We start from the raw sequence: 18,990 nt of genomic DNA, 5'->3' as shown, positions 1-18,990 counted from the left end.
CTTTTTACACTATCTCATCATACCAATCAATATTTCATTGTAGCATTTATCACAAAAAAATTGTACATGTATTGGAGTGATTATTTTCCCACACTAGACTGTAAGCTTTATGAAGGCAGGGAATCTGGCTGGTTCTGTTCATCAGTACATCCAGACTCTAGCACAGCACCTGGTTCATGCAGGCACTGAGTGCCTGCCGGGGACTGAACATGAGATTAAATGAGTGAATCTTCATTACCCAGACTGTGCTGTTCTCTCATCACTGGTTTTGTAACTCCTACCGTCAGTTAATTCTAAGAGGGGTACTTAAAAATGGATACCATCTTTGAAACACTTTTTAGATCCTAGCCTCAAAAAAAAAACAAAAGGAAAAAAAAGGTCAAGGTTGAGATGAAGTGTAGAGAGGAGAGGAGAATCTTAAATCTGATTAATCAAAGGACCATGTCACAGGGGCCTTTTGATAACCTATTACATTCAGAGGTTAAAACCCACAGTCAGATGTCCAGGGTGCTCTTGGTGTCCATTCTGGGGACTGTTTGTGAGGTTGTCAAAAACCAGGACGTAGGGATTTTCTTGCAAGTCAGTGTTGCACATAAGCTCTGATCTTGGCAGACTCTTCCTGGGAGGCAATGTCATCTGTTAACACCCCAGGAGCAATTAGATTTATTTAACAGAAACAGAATTGTTTTTGTAAAGTAGCTTTAAAGAGTCCATGGGGTACATCAAAATTGATTTTAAACTAGGTCAGAGCCGTACTGTACTTAGCCCAATTATGATGTGTAGGCAAGTGAATTCAGTTTCCCAGTGATTTGGCTCAGGGAAAAAAAAAAAAAATATCTCAGTGGTCGGTAAACTGCTAGTCTCTGGAAGCTTCCCATTATGAGGTCCTACAACGCCATCTTAGGCCGCATCTCGGAACCCTGGGTAGGAAGGAAGTGCCACATTTATCTTCTTACCTGCTGGTCTTCTCTTTCTGCATATTCTTTCTGTCCTGGGCTATGCAGTGGACTTGGAGTCCCGAAGTCAACAGATTTGTGTTCAGATCCCGATTTTGTCACTCACTAGGTGTGTGTTCTTGGGTGTTTGCCTTCACCTCTCTGAGCCTTTGTTTGCGTACCTGTAAAAGAACAGTAATAGTCAAAGGCATATAGGACTGTGTGAGAATTAAATATGGATGGAAGTGGCCACTATTCCCAACATACAGAAAAATGCATAATATTATGTTGATTGTTGTCCTTATTTGTAATGTTCCTCGTATATGACACATGAGAAAGAGATGGCTAACATCAGTCCTTCCTCAAAGTCAGGCCTTCCTTGGGGATTTCTGCCCAAAGCTGGACAAAGATTCTGCATCTCTTTCGGCATTCGGTTCATGTGAGAGCACTTGCATTTCATATGAGGCTGGAAGTCAGTTTGACTCCGAGAACTCTTCCCCACTCCTCCCTGTTTCCTATCTTTTCCTCACCCAAATGAAAATTTAATGTCTGAAGGAAATGTCAGTTATTTCTATATTGATCTTGAGGGACAACTTATTTCTGTTTTCGAGAGCAGAGCTGGACATCATGGGGAAACATGACAGAAGCGGCACCAACCCTGCAGGCACGCCACAGGATGGCTTTAAAGATGGATTTTATTTCTCGCTTCTCATCTGCCAGGTCTAGTGGTTCTGGTGGAGGCCTCTTCTTTTCCCAGTGGGGTGTTTGGAGAAAAACAATCAGCACATTTAATTCCAAGTGGGAAGGAAGGAGGAGTGGGTGGGACTTTGAGCTCACGGTAAAATAATCATGATGATGATAGAACTCCCAGGAGCCTTCCCTGTTTGCTTCTGGTCTCCAAGACAAAGCTGGGCAGGAGCTGGAAGGTAGGCTTGGTTTCTGAAACTGTTGCTGAAGGAATGCCGCAAACATCTCAGGCAAAAGAGCAAAACTAGCTCTTTTCTCACAAGTCTGACATAGCAGAAATTTGGGTCCATCATGTATTCATTTCTGTTCATTCATTAATTCAACAAATAGTATGTATTGAAGTCCCGGCCACTTGTCTAGCTAAGACACTTGAAACCAGCGTAAATAAACAAGTCTCCTGCCTGCACAGAGCAGGTAATAATAATAATAATAATAATAATAATAATAATAATAATAATGAAGAAGAAGAATGGTTAACTGCAGATTCTGGCCGGTTCTATTCCAGGGATATGCTGGATGATGGTATAAATGTCTACCACATTCCCTGGCCCTGTTTTCTGCTGCTTTCTTGTTCAGCTGGACATGAGGGAATATGAATATGTTTCTGATGTTTAAGAGAGTCCCCCATGTGCCAAAAAGGGTCAGATCACGTAAGGGCATAAGTAAAAATAAAAAAATAAGAGGCTTATTTCTCCCAGTTAAAAATAAAGGAAGTGATGTTTCCCGCCCTTTTCTTAGACCATTTACTTTAGAAAATGTATACAGTAACTGGGAATTCTTTCTCTGCCCTTGAACATGTAAATATCTTTTTAAAGGCCTCTTGCCAGTTTTACAACCCAGGACTGTCTTTCTCAGGGATCTAGGGGTCATCCCTTTGACATGCAAACCTCAAGGGAGGTAACAGTCCCCTGTCCCAGTTTCTGTGGGAGCCTAATTTCAGTGGGAACTTTGCTCCAAATTGCAAAACTACCTCCTGCCATAAGATATGACAGGTTTATTTTTCCTTTGTATAAAACCAATTAACTAGCACAGACCATCACCCCAATTACCAGGTGAATTGAGGATGAACTATGTGTGACAAATGGTGCTGTCAAGTGCTCTGACTTGCATGTAATGTGTTGTATCTGTTTGGCTGTATGAAAAGGTGAGATTTATTTTGGTCTTTGCAGTTGTTTAGTGGATTCCTCGAGTTCCAGACCACGTTGTGGCCTAATGCTCATTCAATAGTAAAATTGTGTTCTTTCTCTTTACCTTTGTGAGGAGATTTTCTAGGATGGGAGAAGATTTGTTTTTAATTATACTTTGCAATGATAGCAAAGGTATCCCCTTTCTGGGAGTTTTCCAGTTAGATTACAATCCCTCCTTTGACCAGAGAGCTTTTCTGAATTCATGGAAGTTTGACCTACAGTGGCTCATAAGGTTTTTTTGTTTTGTTTTGTTTTTTGAATCCTATTTTCAAATGAAATCTTATGTGGAGCTCCAATGTATAAAACCATGAAAAGAGGAAACTTTCCAGTGGGTTCTCCAGTCCAGAGTAGTGCCTACACCCTGCTCTCACCCTTCATCAGCTGGGAGGTAATTTGGGGGAAACTGGGAGGTTCTGCAGAGCGGGGTGCATGATAAATACTACGCATAGCTGATCTACCTGCCCTTCCTGGCTTCAGCCCTCCTCTACATTCCCATCTCACCCCACTTTCATTAGGTTCCTCACTTCTACTGGAATGTCGGTCAAAACTACAACCTGTGTGCCCCTCGCCAGGTTGTAAATGCCTTCCATCCCACGTCACAGTTAACCTCACCTTGTGAAATACAATTTGATTATTCTTCCCATTTTGCAGGTGAGGAAATGGGGGCTCAGGGAAGCGGAATGATATGCAAATTATCTTGCACACCTCTGTCTTGCAGTCCCCACACGGTATGCTAACAGTCCGTTCATTGTCCACCCCTCCCACTGCATCATGCTCCTGAAGGGCAGGGACATATCTCCTGCACCTTGAGGTCCACTTTACCTGGCAGAGTGGACATTCATCTTATACATGTTTATAGGATGAGTAGATGCATGTTTCCCAATGTCATGCCGCAGGGGACAAGGCAAAGCTGACATGGGAATCCCTATCTATTTGGTCCCAGAATCTCTGTAACTTGTGGTGTCCTTCTAAGGGACACCTCCACAGCTGGTGCCTGAGCTAAGGAGGGCTGCAGTGTGGGAAGAGCAAAATAAGCCATTTTTCTGGCACAGGCTAAAGCTTCTGATATATTGTCCATTTTCACTGTTCTATGTTTGCTCTATTACTCAGAGTGTAGGAGTCCATTGCTCGGTCGTCGTAAAGGATGGCACAGAGAATGTCACATTTAATCTGTCCTGCCAGCCTTAGGAAATCATAGAAGTCACAGATTAATTTCTTTCCAATCAGGGTGGCTGTCATCCATCTACAAACGAGATAGTTTGGTATATATGTTTCTCTTGGTGTTAGTGCTGTGGCATTTAAAAGGACAATCTTGTTCCCCCAAAAAGATACACTGTCCCAATAAAAAGGATCTAGACCGATTTGGCTTTTCTGGGAGCTGACATTGACTGTTATGAAGATACAGTCTCTTGAGGAATTTCTCCCTGGGGTGAGACAGTCTATTGAGTGCCCTTTCAGGGTCTGATAGACCTGAGTTTTAATCCTGGATCCCTCTACTCATCATTTGAATGACACTGGTAACATACCCAACCTTTTAGGGCTTCAGCTCCCCATCTATAAAACAGGGATAAGAACACCCTGTCACAGGATTGTTGAGAGGATTAGATATGGAGTCCAAGAAGGGTTCAGTGTAGCACCTGATATACAGCAAACCCAACACGAAGCTGTTTGACTTTTGCTCTCTAGTTCTGAGTGAAGATGCTTTGTGTCTGGGCAAGAGAATTGGGTGGACATCCCTGCCATGAGCAAAGGCAGTCCTACTGCAGTCCATTCTTCCTGGATGGAGGACCAGGCCAGTCAGGGGTGATGCCAGCATAAGGAGAGCCTCAGATAAGAGGCCTTTCTTCAGACTGTGCATGTGCCACTGCGCATGGGTGAAGCAGAAACTCAAGCATTTGCCCCCTTTAAACCCACTTTCAAAGCTGTGAGCTTTTCCTTATAATCAGACAGAGGAGAAAGGACACTGAGTCCACCTTACATAAGTGTGGTTTGCTAGTGACTCCTCGCCAGTGTTAGGACCTTCGGGGTATCTTCTCATTTGCAGCCCCCACACTCCAACCCCAGGAAAGCTCTGCCTTCCAGGAGAAGAGCTTTATAGTTGAAAGAGTGTGTGGGCCCAAGGAAGTGGGTCCAAATCCCTGCTCTGCCACTTAATTTGGAGGTGAGCCCTGGGGAGTCTGTTTATCTGTGGATCCCAGTTTCCCCTTCTACAAAATCATGATAACAACCCCAGAGTTTATAGTACCTGGATGGCCCAGCATGGCCGTTTTGAATCCTCTGCTGCACAGTCCAATGACCTGGAAAAGATTTATCTGCAGGAATCCTGAATCAGACATCTGGCATCTACCCAGGGTATTGTACCAATTCCTCCTCTGTGCTGATCATCAGCCTGGGGCCTCTGACCTTCAGTGTCTAGTCACACATGCCCTTCCCATGCTTCCTCTCATAAAATCCAATCACAGACCCGATTACAATAGGCTCTGTTCTTGCACCCATTATACAGATGAGGAAACCACGGCTTAGAGAGATTAAGCAATTTCCTCAAGGTCACACAGCCAATGAGAATTGGAATAGATTTTAAACAAGGAGATCTGCTCTGGAGCACATATTTTACCACACTGAGCATTAATTATACTTCCTTCGTGATTTTCCGGGGTCCTACGTGAACCAAATCTAAAATGTCTCCTGGCATAAATTCAGTTTTTGCCCTGAATCTAAGGGTATACATTTCAGAGATAAACTAGTTCCAAATATTTACAGAATTACCTGGTCACCTTTGTAGTATGGGTGCTTAAGTATCTCTGCTCAGGGCAAAATGTGCTGAGTCTTGATGAATTTACTCTGGAAACCTGTGGGCATGCAGCTTCCCTTATCTTTTTCCCACTCACAGGGAAGCCAGTTTTGCTAGGGGCACTTGAGAGAAAGCCCATGTATCCTTGAGAAAGCCACTTTACCTCTCTGAGACACTCTTTGCTTCTTGTTTTAATGTGGATGTCTCAGTGTCTTTCCTGCCTTTGGGAGAGAAAAGCTTGGAGAACATCGTTTCAGATGGTCCAAAGAAACAAAGCCAGACACTTTCCTTCTCGTGGAGTGGGGGATGAAACCGAGCATGTGTGCAAAAAAGAATGAAAAATGCTGCTTATTTCTGCAGGCTGGAGAATGATGTATGTTCCTGGGGGTAACCTCCTACCTTGGAATTAGTCATTCCACATCGTGTTCTCTCTGCTGTTACAAATGCCTCATTTTAAAAATGTTAAGTTTTTTTTTCCTCCTCTCACTTAACTGTAGGAACATTAAACGCACAACTTTATCAAAATGACATAAGATATATGTTTCTGCCAACAGAAACAGGAGAGGATTAACAATGCAAATGGGAACAGGGAAAAGATGCTCTCAAAAGATGGGAAGAAGAAAGTTTGACGGGGGTTTCCTGCTCTTTCCTCAGCCTCAAGCACAGTAGTACGTGTTCAGAGTCCCTGAGGTCCTGGTGGAGGAAAAAGTTTTATGTTACAAGGAGAAAAATTTTATTTTTTATTATTTGGTTCTGTTTCTTTGAGATCAGGACTAACTGTACGTATTTGTCAAGCATACAACTACATACAGACATCTCGAAAGTAATCCTCACTTGTCTAATGGTTAATGCCTAAATTTGGTCAGGGTTCACATGTCTAGCCATTACCAAACCCTGACACGCTAATAAACAGCCATAGTCAGCATAGGGCAGAAATAGGGAAACAGAAGAGAATGACAGTGTGTGAAGAATTAGGAGATGAGGGGGTGGGAGAGAAAAGGCCTACTCGGTGGGTTTAGTGGTGGCACACCAGAAACAGGATTCTAGACATATCGGTAGCAAATGGTCTCCTCCATCATTTGGATAAAAAAGGAACAATTCAGGGGCCGGCCCGGTGGCTCAGATGGTTGGAGCTCTGTGCTCCTAACTCCGAAGGCTGCCGGTTCGATTCCCACATGGGCCAGTGGGCTCTCAATCACAAGGTTGCCAGGTCAATTCCTCGACTCCAGCAAGGGATGGTGGGCTCCGCCCCCTGCAACTAAAATTGAACACGGCACCTGAGCTGCCGCTGAGCTTCTGGATGGCTCAGTTGGTTGGAGTGCGTCCTCTCAACCACAAGGTTGCTGGTTCGAGTCCCGCAAGGGATGGTGGGCTGTTCCCCCTGCAACTAGCAACATAACTGAACCTGGAGCTGAGCTGCGCCCTCCACAACTAAGACTGAAAGGACAACAAATTGACTTGGGAAAAAAAAAAAGTCCTGGAAGTACACACTCTTCCCTTTCCCCAACAACAACAAAAAATAAAAAAATAATAAATAAATAAATAAATAAATCTTAAATTAAAAAAAGGAACAATTCATGTTAGAGTCAACTGGAAATTTTTGAGGAAGAGATGCTAAGATTATGGACAATGTAACAGGATGGCCTTGGTCCTAAAAGGAAGAGCAAAACATTTTGCATAATTTGACATCATCCTAGCAGGACACAGGAATAAATCTTTTGACTTCTCAAAATCCTTTTCTGGTGTGTGAGTGATTTGCATGTATTTGTTTATTTTCTACAATTCTGTTTTGCCTATCACCTTCTTAACCAGGCGTGCATTTGACATTGGTTTTTCCAAGCCCATCTGATTTTTCTCTCACCACAGAGTATGAGATGGTAGCTAATAAATATATTGACATAGAGGAGACTCATAAGGAGGGCTCCACCAAATCCCCTTTTCATAATGACTAAGAAGACATGTCCCCCTCAGGGGAAGAGGTCAGAAATGATGAACTTGACCCAGTAAGAACTTTTTGGTATTTTGAGAAGAGGGGTGATTCCGTGTGCAGTCCGCTGCTGGACACTTGGAGTAACCCTCCACCTTTCCAACTATAGGACATGCTGATCTCCCACTTGCTCAGTGGATCGCAGGCATACTGTCCCTAGAATTGATCAAGTGTTTTCCTCATGCAAGACCTTTGCACTCATTGCTCCTTTGTTCCGTGACTCTCTTTTTATAAGATATTCTCACGACCAGTTCCATCTTGAGGTTCAGGGCTGAGCTCAAATGTCACCCCTGAGAAAGGACTTCCTTCATTATACTATCTGAAAAGCCACACTCTCCTTACTCTCACATTCATCTCCTTTTCATTACTCTCGGAAATAACCTTGTTTATTTGTTACTTGATAATTATTTGTTTCTCCCTATTTGAATGCAAGCTCTATGTGAACAGGAACATAAAAGCTCCCTGCAGAGCTCTGTGGATGGATAGTCAGCTATCAGAAAACGATGCATTTTGCAAAGGAGTTTGCAGAAGCATTGTCAAAACAGGCGTGGATTTTACAATCTGGAGGGAAATTGCAAGGATGCAAGATGCAATGTATTTTGACACTGCAGTTTATTGAGTAAAGTTTTTTTTTTTTTCCCCTCGTTTCCCCCCCACCTAGATACATGATAAATGAGATAACTTCTCCCTTCTGGTCCCATGGTGGACAATACAATAACCATTTCTTGACAGGAAGCAACATGCTATTTCTTTTGGTATGTGTTTTGTCAAAATGTTTCCCTAGGAGATTCTCCTGCATCTCAGATTTTTATTTTCAGAGTGTTTTTGCTGATATCCCTAATTCTATCTGAAATGGCTGAACTCACTGGGGGGGCTTTAGGACCATGTGAAAGGGAAAAATGGATGCTTTAGGGATCTTAGAAGGCCCCAGTTGGACTCGAGGAGCTGAGATCCAATAACATCCCCTGTTCTCCACTCAACAACTACCATTACAGCCTCCCCTTCGGGACAGGGTCTGACGATTTGTCTGGAGATGCCCTGGGCTTTGTATTAAGTATTAAGGATCGCGGCGGATTCTAGTTCTAGTTGCTCCCACTGCCCTAGGGATAATGTCCAGATATTTTTCTGTGTAGAAGTCCTTTCATTCCAGACTTTTATTTACTTATGTAGCCTTAAATCTCAGTAACACTCACCTTGTACACTGACCTTGGCTGGATCATGGATTGTCTCAAATCCTCCTAGTCTTTCTTACTTCTGAACATTTTCTTCTGTTCCCCTTCCCCTGGGTAATTCATGCTCATTCCTCAACCCCCGTTCTTGATTCTCTGATCTGATTTCCTCTATTGTGCCTTGCTTCTATAGCTTTGATTTTTTCTTTGTTTCAAGAGAGAGTCTCAGGGAGCTTTGCTTTGAGAGGGTATCTTAACCATTGGCTTGGAAATTAGAGGCAGGTATAAAAGAAGACTCTAGGTTTGTACGAGGTCTGACAATTAAGTATGCAAACACATCCTAGAAAAAGTACTCTATACCTCATTGCTGAGTATCACTATGGTCACCTTCGAAGTACTCCCTTTGGGAAGCTATGCAGTGATGGCGGTGCCTAGTCTACCCTTCAAAGCAATTTTGGAACTCTTTTTCTAGAATGGCATCAGAGCTGTCATCGTATTATCCTTCATGTCCCGAATGTCATCAAAATACTGATACAGTTATTTGTTTACTGGCTAAAAACTCCCTCACAGACAGTGCCGTGTGAGCTGGTGCATTGTTGTGATTCAAGAGCCATGAATTGTTGGCAAAAAGTTCAGGTCATCTAACGTTTTCACGCAGAATTTTTAGCACTTCCAAATAGTAAACTTGGTTAACTCTTTGTCCAGTTGGTACAAATTCACAATGAATAATCCCTCTGATATTAAAAAAAAGGTTAGTAACATTGTTCCAATGAGTTTGTGAACTTAATTGTCACACCTTTGTATCTACTGTATAAGTTTTACGTGATGAAAGTCTCATATCCATTCTATCTCAAGGGTTGGCAAAGGCTCACTGTAAAGAGCCACCAAGTAAATATTTTAGGCTTTGTAGGTCCCAATACTGTCTCTGTCACATATCCTTTTTTTTTTTTTTTTTTTAAGCTTGTAGGCTATGGGAAACATTTGATCCACAGGCTATAGTTTGCTAACTCCTGGGACTCTGGTTACTAGTATTCTCAATAAAAAAACACTGAAATTTTGCCAAGGCTCCCATGAAACTGTGAAAGACAAATAGCTCTGCTGAACAACGAAACTTCATTTTCAGGTGTAATTATCTGATAATCCCAATGTCTTGTTGGAAGATGTTGGTTGTTTTCATAGTGGTTGGGGGAAATTGGAAGGAAGTTTGCCACATCTTATGTAAACCTTTGTGAAAGACTGCTCTTTTGAATTAGTTTTAGCAGGTCACATAGCATCTACGTGTGATGTTGATGGGCATGACCTGATTGATGTATATAACCAAGTTTCTGTTTCCCAGAGTGGTTTCTGCTTTTACTTTGGCCTCTGAAGAGCCAAGCTATTAAAGCAAGTAGGGAAGGGGAAGTCATTCGCAGCCCAGAAGATAGTGATAAAGGTTATTTTTATCATAGAACTGTGATAACACGATGAGTTAGTCACAGGTCATCACTGGAAGGTAACTCAGTGGCCCAAGTTGGGAAGTGAGTAACTGACTGAGCTGGCCTGCAGTCCAGGCTCCATGATTCCCCGTCCTGGGTTCTTAACACCTCACCTGTTGCCTCCCCTTCACTGTCTTAAGGAGTGTAAACACTACTACTCATTCTGGGGGTTGTTTGATGCATGCCTGCAAATGTCTTGTCTGGTTTACCAACAAATTAAACGTACAGGATAGTTCTTCATCCCACTGCAGTCTCCCCACAGCAGGCCTAACCCAAAGCTAGACTATTCTCTTCCCACGTGGCAGTGCTCCACTCAGACTTGTCCTGGCAGAGTGCGCCCTGCCAAGTTGTATGGCCTTTGAGAAGATTGACAGCTGCCCACATCAGAGGCTCTACAGATGGCTGCTCATGGTGTTGGCCTTGTCTCCTTGATATGTCTGCTCTACCATATTGTGACTTAATTAATAATGTCACTTTCCATAACGCATTCATTAAAGCAAGGCCAGCATCTGATCATGTGATGGATTATACCAGATTTACATCACTCTATACATTCACCTTGCATATAAGCAGAAATCAAATAACTGAGGCTGCACTTGTTGAGAAGTTTGGTGCTTCTAGAAACAAAGTAGCAGGGTGCAAAGGGAAGAGAAGGCAAAGGGCAGGAGACGAAAGCCCCAGCTAGGCAAATGAGATATGACATAGAGGCATAGTGTTCAGAGACATGTAATCAGGCTATGCCACTGGACAGTGTGGGTCCATTTCATCAGCTCCATCTGGATGGGAGTGATGGTGGAGAAGATGTTCTTGTCCTGGGGATATTTGTATGATGTGCTTAGACAAAATTCTTGTGCTTTTCTTTCAGGAGCTGTATTATTTGTTTGGCTACAGGGCCAATGAAGGCTATTTTTTTGTTGTTATTAATGGTGGGACATCGGTTTTGGGTATGTCCTGCTAAAATTTATTGCAATTACAGAACAAATGATAGCTCCATTTTCAGTATCTTCTATTCTCTGCAATCCAGCTGTATTATTTACTTAAATGTCCCATTGTTCCCCATAGGTCCTTTGCACCTAGGCCTATGTGCTTTCTATTCTTTGGGTCTGGAACACTTCACTTCTCCCTGTTATTCATTTGCCTAACTTTCCCTAATGTTTTGTGCCCAGCTATATTTCACTTCCTTGAGCTACTTTCTCTGATCTTCCAAAATGGGATTAGGTATCTTTCCTAGATACTCTCACTGTCCTTATCCCCATCACAGCACCACTACACTGTACTAGAGATTCTTTTTTACTTGCCTAACTCTTTAACCAAACTGTGAAGGCAGGTACCTGTCTTGGATTTTCGTGGCTATCGTCTGGCATTTACCTAGTAGGTACCCGATAAGTATTTGTGGAGCAGTTGAGTAAATTATATAAATTCTCTGATGTTCAATTATTAGTATTATTTACTAGAGACATTTTCTGGAGTTCTGACATAAGTTTCTGGCTTTCTCAACTAAATGAGTGTGGATCCCTGAGGTCACAATGCAAGCGCTATTCCTATGCCACCTCAGCCTCTTTCCTGGACTACTGAGAATTTAAGTTTCAGAGACTAAGTGAACAACCCAACTTTCATTCCCAACCACTGTATCCTCACTTGTTTTTCAAGTTCATGTGCCATACTGCCAACAGAGAGTTTTAGAGCTCCCACACATTTTAACTTCAATTCATTTGGACTGTGCGGATGTGTACTGTATTTTATGTTAAATAGAGCTGTTACCACTTATTTGAGCTCTTTGGAAGGAAGATGTTCCCTAAATGCAAAGCAGGCAGAATAGTAGAATTTACAGTTTAATGCATTAATTTATCCCTTTACTAAAAACTCTCTGGGGAGCAGTGAGCCTCGAACATTAACTGCTATTGACATTTGGGCTTTTGTAGCTACTCCAGAGCAAAGGTGTTTATGGCCTCTGTGTAAGGTGATGGGCTGTCTCACCACCGATTAGTGATAGGCTCTCTTACCACCCATTCTGGACGTGTGGAAGCAGTGAAATCACATCATTCAGAAGCGCTGGTAAGATCATCTGTTTGTACATCCCTGCTGTCTACCATCTTGTGTAACAGCCACAAGCGATGATCAATCAATCAATAAATAGTTGCAGAGGGCACATCTGCCTAGATCTTTGCTATAAGCAATAGGGAGGCAGATGAAATATGGAGGAGCATGGTTCTTAGCTGTAGGGAAGTTATTTAATTGGGGAGATTAAGCATGAAGTAATCAGCAAGTATTACAGGGCAGAATATGATATAGGATATTCCTTCTGCAAATATTTATCTAATATCTTATTATGTGTCAGGCAATGTACTACTGTGTTTTCTTGAAAATAAGACCTAGCCGGACAATCAGCTCTCATGCAGCTTTTGGAGCAAAAATTAATATAAGACCCTGTCTTATTTTACTATACTATAAGACTGGGTCTTATATAGTATACTCTAAGACCGGGTTTTATATTAATTTTTGCTCCAAAAGATGCATGAGAGCTGATTGTCCGGGTAGGTCTTATTTTCGGGGAAACAGGGTAGGAACTAGAGCTTTCCTTGGTGAACAAGATAAAGCTCTTACCTTCATGGTGCTTATATTATAGTGGAGAAAACTGGAAAATGAATAAGTAACATAGAAACTAAAAAGATAATTTCAGATAGTGTTAAGTGCTAAAAGGAGGAAAATTACACAGGAGGCTATGATAGATATGATAGGAAGGTGGGTGGTAGAGGAAGGAGAAGTGTTACTGTAGCTTGGGTGGCCCAGATAGTCTTGACAAAGAAGTGATATTTGAGCTATGCCTTGAGTTATAAAAAGGAGCCAACCATGCAGACAGAGATTTAGAAGAACAAATTCCAGAAAGAGGGAAGAATAAGGACCAATCTCTGATTCAGGAAAGAGCTTGGCATATTTCAGACACAGAAAAAAGGCCAATGGTGGCTAGAGCAGAGTCGGGGAGGAGGGACCGTAGGATATAATGGTTGCATGTAGTCAGGGGACTTGGTACGGGTGGTACAGGCTACAAGGTCTGCCAGAATTAAGAGAAATAAAATTTCATGAGAACTGGAGTGATCATTAGAGACCTAAGGAAGGTGACGGAGGTTAAACCAGGCTTTGTAAAATGTGTCCAATTAATGGGAGAGAGAAAAATAAAAGCACTAATGGACAATGGAGCATCATTACAAATGCCTAGAGACCTGTTATCTTTGCTATCTATAGTGTTTTCATGTTTTTCACTCGCTATTTGCTAGACTAAAATGCACTCAGTTATTGTAGCTTTTCAGAGATGGGTTCTATATGTATATTGATTTTTATTTTTATATTTTGAATAGGTAATAGTAAGGTACAGAATTCAAGGTAGAAAAGAAATAGTGTAACGTGTTCTTTTCACCTCACCCCAAAGACACCAGCTCCCCACCCTAGGAGTAATTAATGCCGAATGATGATGCATTCTTATTTTAATAGCTCTACCACACTCATCTTTCATTTCTTGAGCCTCCTCTTCTGATTTGTATTAAATGTTTGGAATTTTATTTTACCTGTGTGTTAATGGTAAGGCTTCTAAAGTCTTTTTGCTTTTAAAAGGTATTTTGCCATTCTTGAATTTGTAATGTTAGATTAATTATCTTTAAACCAGCATCCAGATAGTTAGGAGCCATACGGGCAAAACAGTACGAGCATAACTAAACATGTTCAGTTTTCACATGCATAGACATTCACTGGTTATGTCTATGCAACTGCTGGTACATATAAGTTCTTTAAAAATAAACAGTATGAACTGGTTAAAACATTGCTAGATCAGGTATCAGATGAGTCAGAAGTTATGAACTCTAAATGTCATGACATTTGCATACATCACCTAACTTCTTCTGGCATCACTTTCACATGGCGAGTAGGGGGTCCCTTTTATTTTCACATTTATAAATTTATTTGAAAACCAAAATTTTGCTCCTTGAGAACTCTCTTTACCCTGTACATAGAATTTCACTGGCTCTATGTGGCCATATAGTTACATTCCCTTTGGAGAAGAAAAGGCTTAAATAAGAGTTTACAAATATTTATGGTTTTTTGACATATGTAAGAGCAGCATTTAGGTTATATTTGTTCAGGTATGAGGATGTGGTAAATTGTATCATTTTGTAATTATATTTGGTTATTCATAGCACTTAATTGCTTGTAATTTACAAAGTGGTCACTCTACATGTAAATATCTATCAATTGACTATTGTTGCTAATTTACATAAAATGATTTTGTGGGGAATCATGAATTATCAAGCTATGTCATTGATCTTTAGAAATGGCAGGAAGCTTATCACTCAAAATGAAGTGGCTTGCTGAGTTCATGACAGAAACAAACTGGGCATCCAATTTTGTTTGAACCCTCCCTACCAGTTCTCCCAGGAGAACTGGTATTACAAAATGATACAGGGTAAGTCATTCTCTGAAATGCAATGTTCTGATTCCAGAGATTGAAGCTCCTCTATCACAGTGATAATAGCAAGTGCTCATTCATTATTTTAACAAGAATTAAGGTTTATCTGTGAGATATTTGTATAAAAGAGAGATACAGCTTCTGAATCTCTAGTGGGATATATAAGCTATATAAATAATGCCAATAAAAGGCAGAAAATAATAAGGACTGAGAGGGAGATGTTCAGAAAAAGAAAAAAATGGTTTCTATTTGTAGAGGATCTGAAAAGGTTTCAGGAAGGATTCACGAAGGTGGAGTTTGAGTTGGGTACAATGACATTTATGCTCTAAATATAAATAATACCACTTCTAGAGAAGAATGCAATTGGGTGAATTTCCATGAATGGAAATGTAAAATGCAATCATTCTCTGATACTATCCATGCATATAGGCCAACAGTTCTTGGTAAAAGAGGACACAGTCCTACATTATTTACCACCATGTGTTACAGAAATAAAAAATGTATGAGTTGCAAAATTTTGATGGCTAAGATTTCTCATCACTGAAGTGAATTGGTTTCCAACCTGGATCCTATCAGCTAGGGTGGTCACTTTACATTTTTCCTCCCTACAGTGTTATCTAGGCAACTATCCCTTCTGATGGAAGATGCCATTAGAGCCCCACTTACAAAAGCATTTTCTGCAGTCATTAGTGCTTTAAGATGCTCTGGAAGAAGAAAAAAATTCCTTACGGCAAATAACTCTGGCCAAAAATAAAGAGGCGATTCTTCACAGACATTTACAGTGCATATTTTTCCTCTTAAAGGCTCCAAGAAGTCCCTCAGGAAAGGAAGCTGTTTAATTTTGGTAAACCTAGTATTTCCCAATCCAATTTTATCAAAAGTCATATTTTTAAATTTTAAAATACTTTTATTGAGGTAAAATTTATAGACTGTAAGTATATTATTTAATAAAGTTTTGATTAACGTATACATTTGTGTAATCACCACCCAAATCAACATATGGAATGTTCTTATTACTACCCCAAATTCCCTCTTACCCTGTTCCAGTCAATACCTACACTCCAGTGAAAACTACTGTTCTGACTTATGTCATCACAGATTATTTTCCCTGTTCTTACGTTTTATGTAAATGGAATCATACAACATGACATCTTTTTTCTTTTTTATGTCTTATTTTGCCCAACATATATTTTGGAGATTCAACCATATTGCTATATCTATACCTCACTTTTATTGCTAGAGAAGTATTCCATTGAATGGATATAAAACAATTTGATTATTCATTCTCCTATTGATGAACATTTGCATTGCCTTCAGTTTGAGATATTATAACTAAAAGGTTTTAATAATATTGTGGGGTTCTTTTTTTGTGTGGATTTAAGTTTTCATTGATCTTAGGTAAATGCCTTTGAGAGAAGTTGATAGGAATATATCCAATCTTACATTTTCTCTAGCAATGTATGAAAGGACTTGTTGTTTCACACCTCACTTACATCTGGTGTTGTCAGACTGTTCAATTTATCCATTCAATTGACTGTAAAATGATGTATTGTTGTGAGTTTCATTTTCATTTACTCAAAGGTTAATGATTCTGAGCATCTTTCATGTGTATACTGGCCATTTGTATACAGTCTTTTATGAAGTGTGTTCTAAGTTTTAAATTGGATTTTTTTCCTTTTTATTAATGATTTGTAGTAATTGAATATATATATATTCCAGTTTGTGGTCCACTCTAGAATATTTTGGGACCCTCTCTTGGATATTTCTTTATGAAATCTTTATCTACCCCAACATCACAGATACATTTTTTATCTTTCTTCTGCTATACCCCCATGTTTTCTTCTAGAAGCTTTTTACTTCTAGCTCTTATGTGTAGGTCTACGATCCACTTTAAATTAATTTTTGCATATAGTATGAGGTAAAGATTAAGATTTATTCTTTTCCTAAACTTATATTTAAACTTGTTTCACATCACTTGTTCTAAAGATTTTCCTTTTCCAATTGAAGTTGAAGCATTGGATCTTTTGACAAAAATAATTTGACTGTAGTTTATACATGGGTCTACTTCTAGATGATCTATTTTATTTCACCTCTCTATTTGATTATTATTATCCTAATGCCAATATCTTGATAATTCTAGTTTTTAGTAGATCTTGGATAAGATAATGTAAGTATTCCAGATATTATTTTCTTTTTTATTATACTGGGGGTGCCAAAAGAATGTATGCAATTGGATACTTTGGTCAACGTTATTCAAGCAGTAGTTCGCTGTAATCGGAAGTGTCTGGACACTGATGGTAACCACTTTGAGCATCTCTTGTAATTGCAGAAATCAAACATGACTTGTAATCACCTTTTGTTATTGGTATGTATTATTACAATTTTAATATAATTTTCCTTTCTTAAAATGTGTATACATATTTTTGGCATCCTCTGTATATTTTTGTTATTCTAGATTTTTTTTGACACGTTTTAGAATTAATTTGTTAATTTTTATTTTTAAAAGTTTGTTATAAAGTTGATTTGGGTTGTATTGAGTCTACAGAGCAATTTGGAAAAATCAATATCTTATCAATATTGAGTATTCCAATCCATGAACATGGTATACCTGTTTTTTTTTCCTTGTGTATGTTTGTGTGTGTGTGTGTGTTTTGAAGTTTCAGTATAGAGCTCGGGAATGTTTTTGCTAAATTTCACCCTAAGTATTTCATGTTTTTTTCACGTTATTTTAAAATGAGAGTTTAACATTTTCATTTCCAGTATATAGAAATACAATTAATTTTTGTATACTAGCCTTGTTTCTAGAAGCCTTGCTTATTCACTTATTAGTTTTAGTAGTTGGTTTGTGGCTTTCTTAGTATAGTCTATTTATACCATCTTGTCAAATTTGAATAGAGAGTTTAATTTATTCATTTTCCATCCCAGTGCTGTTTTTTTAATTGCTCATGGCACTATGTAGATCCTCCAATATAATGTTGAGTATAAGTAATGAGATCAGACGTTTTTGCATTGTCTAATCGTAAGGTGAAAATGGTCACCATTAAATAAGATGCTCACTATGGTCATTTCATTGATGTTTTTTAACATATTGAGCAGTTGTTTTCTTTATAATTTTCTGAGAGTTTTTAGAATTATGAATGAACATTGAATTTGCCAGATATAATCCTCTACTTAGAGGATTATATGATTTTCTACTTTATGCTATTTTTGAGGTATTTTACATGGATTTTTCAAATGTAAAGTAATCTGTATTTCTGGTTGAAATCACCTGGATCAAAGTGTATTATTCTTTTCACCATTGCTGGATTTGATCTGCTAATATTTTCTTAAGGATTTTTGTATCTATGTTCATGATAGCATATATGACATTATTTTCTTATTAACATATTTTCATTTGGTTTCAAGGCTAGGCTGGCCTCAAAAAATGAGTCAAAGTGATTCTTCCTCTTTTATTTTGGGAAAGATTTTGTGTAAAATAAGTATTAGTACTTTTCTTTAAGATTTCTGTCTCCAATGAGTTCCCATTCATTCCTTGGTTTTATTATGACCCTCCCCCAAAGCTATTCAATATATTTAATGTAATTTGTGCTAAATCAGCAGCTGAGTAATCTCAGGATCTATTTTTATGGATTTTTCTCATGACTATGCATGCCGGTTTTTGGTGTTTCACACGTCTAGTTATTTTAATGGACTCTGTGGATGTTATCTTATAGAGACATTGCATTCTGTTTTGGTCCCCTGTATAATGTTGATATTTGTCCTAGTAGACTGATCATCTTGAATTTGTGGTACGTATCTTGATTTTACTCTCTTATGGGGTATCTACTATATTTTGATATGAAAATCTCTTCGTTCTGGAACATAGTGTTTACTCCTGAGATACAGCCCTTCTGAAGTTTCTATGGAAAACTTTGGAGTTTGAAATACCAAGCCTCTTTCCCTGGCTGGGATTCAATTCTGTCTCCCTAATGGCAGGTAGCAACGAAAGTATCTCCTAAGCCTTTTTAAGCTTCTAGCTGTTGCTTTCTTATAATGTCTTCCACACATGTACATTAAAGGCATCAGACAATGATTAGAGAAAAGTTTATATGTAGATTTAGTGGCTCCCTACTCTCTGGCATTCTCCTTTGCAAGATTTCTCTCCTCATTCTTCAGTATCTCTGACAGTCCTGAATTTTCTGCACTCACACTTCAATTCAGAAGGACATCTTTCTGCTTGAGTTTCAGAATATCTGATGGACAC

Source organism: Rhinolophus ferrumequinum, chromosome 24, assembly GCF_004115265.2.
Source record: "Rhinolophus ferrumequinum isolate MPI-CBG mRhiFer1 chromosome 24, mRhiFer1_v1.p, whole genome shotgun sequence".
In the NCBI taxonomy this organism is placed as follows: Eukaryota; Metazoa; Chordata; class Mammalia; order Chiroptera; family Rhinolophidae; genus Rhinolophus; species Rhinolophus ferrumequinum.
This window is presented reverse-complemented; position numbering follows the sequence as displayed.